This window comes from Macaca nemestrina, chromosome 3, assembly GCF_043159975.1.
Source record: "Macaca nemestrina isolate mMacNem1 chromosome 3, mMacNem.hap1, whole genome shotgun sequence".
NCBI classification, from domain to species: Eukaryota; Metazoa; Chordata; class Mammalia; order Primates; family Cercopithecidae; genus Macaca; species Macaca nemestrina.
In genome coordinates, this window is record NC_092127.1 from 16119684 (window position 1) to 16121633 (window position 1950).

General features: G+C 36.1%; 1 pseudogene; it reads right to left on the reverse strand.

The window, feature by feature from the left end:
- Positions 1–420: 420 nt before the first annotated feature.
- Positions 421–1385, reverse strand: LOC105466659 (DNA-directed RNA polymerase III subunit RPC10 pseudogene; annotated as a pseudogene).
- Positions 1386–1950: the final 565 nt, after the last annotated feature.

The following is a 1950-nucleotide window of genomic DNA, read 5'->3' on the forward strand; positions in this document are numbered from 1 at the left end:
CTGAAAGTTGACAAAATAGCAAAGAAAACTGAATTTAATTTTTATTGTGTATATCTGGGGGTTTATAAAGAGAACTGAAAACAGCAGTGCTGTTCAATTTGTCCTAATCTCTCTTCAGTTGAAATGATAACCTGCTTTCTAATGGCCAAAAAAAGTCTATTAAATTTAGTCTGGAGAATATTTGGACATGAATCTTTTCCTGTAGAGACAATGAAACATTTTCATTTCTCCTTGTAATTTCCATGTATTTTAATGAAATGTTGTATATATCATGTGCAGTTTCTTGCAATTTAGAAAAATCATTTTTTCTAAAGGTATTTATTTATTTTTTTATTTAAATCCCTTTGAAACCGAAGTAGCCACACACATTTGGAGTGCAGATGGTCATTATCTTTGGTTAATATTATTATCAGGAAGCAACATGGATAGTACATATTCATAATTAAAGTCATAATTCATTTTCTACTAAAAACCACAATTTCCTTTTTTTTGAAGAGTGTCTCAATGTGACTTTTGAAATCTAGTAAAATCGAATAATATTTACATTTTATGTTTTTTCTTCCCCTACTTTCTTATCCAATAAATTTTTTTTTTAGAACTTTCATTTTAATGAAATACTCAGAATTGTGATTAAAATAAATAATGAATTACACAAGTTTACAAGTAACAGTTAAATATTTAGGGTTAAGTTTTGCAAACAGTACAAATGTTTAAGAGTGTTGATTGGGAGTAAGGGAATGTCAACTGCCAATAAATATGGAAGATGAAAGAACAGGACTTTAAACAGAGCGTATTTAGTTATGGGTCTCTGTCTCCTCCCCACACAGAAAAACTCCCAGATATTCGTGACTTCATCCACTCTGACTGGCAGATAAATCACATTTCCTGACCCCCCAGCTCTTCACCTCAAAAGGTTTATCTTTCCACCACACCAGCAAAGACCCTCAGGACACACGATTCATACTGCCAGCTAAGCATCTACGCCGAGGGACAAGGTAAGCATACGCTAAGGCAGCTGGGCCATCCTGGCCCTAATCCCTCCAGCAGTGTCCACGCCGAGCACTGCAGCACTTGTAGAAGGTGGTCATCGGCTCATCTGCAGAGCGGGTCTGAAGCTCCATGAAGTAAGCACGAGGATGTTCGCATTTGGGACATGGCTCTGCAGTAGAGTCAACATTCTCGCAGGCAGCTGCTCCACCAAGCACATCATCCACTTCTTTCAGTTTTGGGTACTTCCGATTGTTACCTTGCGGGTGATGTTGTGCACGTAGGGGCACCTGTTGCAGGCGAAGCGGTGGCAGCGTTGTCCCTCCTCCACGATCAGCCCGTTCCCGCAGCCGGGGCAGAACAGCAGCATGGTCTGGAACTCCGCAGGCGCCAACCACCGGCAGCTCCCACTGCCGCTCAGCCTATCCAACAAATTAATGATCTAATTTGAATTCTCCATCCCAGAGAGAAGTCGTATTTTTCATTATTTTGAATTCATACTACGTGTTCAGCCATTCTATTACCAAATTGGAAAATATTTCACGAGATCTAAAAAGTTTTTATTTTTTAAAATAAATATTAATGCTACAATAAACCTCATTGTGTTTTTCCAAATATTATACACATGTTATCTTTCAATATTCTTTTAAGAATATTATAACAATATTTTGTATTTTGTTCTATACTTACTTCTTTGCCAAAAATATCAATTGTTTGTCATTTACTCAGTCTTCTAATTTTCAGTTCTAATATTTGCTAATGTTATATGCATGTAACATTTCACATTCTTTTAATTGACAATGTGTTTCCAGTCACAAATATCTTCATTTGCCAAAACCAATCATGAACATTGGTTGAGAAATGCATAACAGTAGTAACAAGATACTTTGTCTTTGAACTTAGACTACAATAACTAATTTTCCAATTTGAAAGAATTTGGGTTGAAAATGAAATATAAATGTT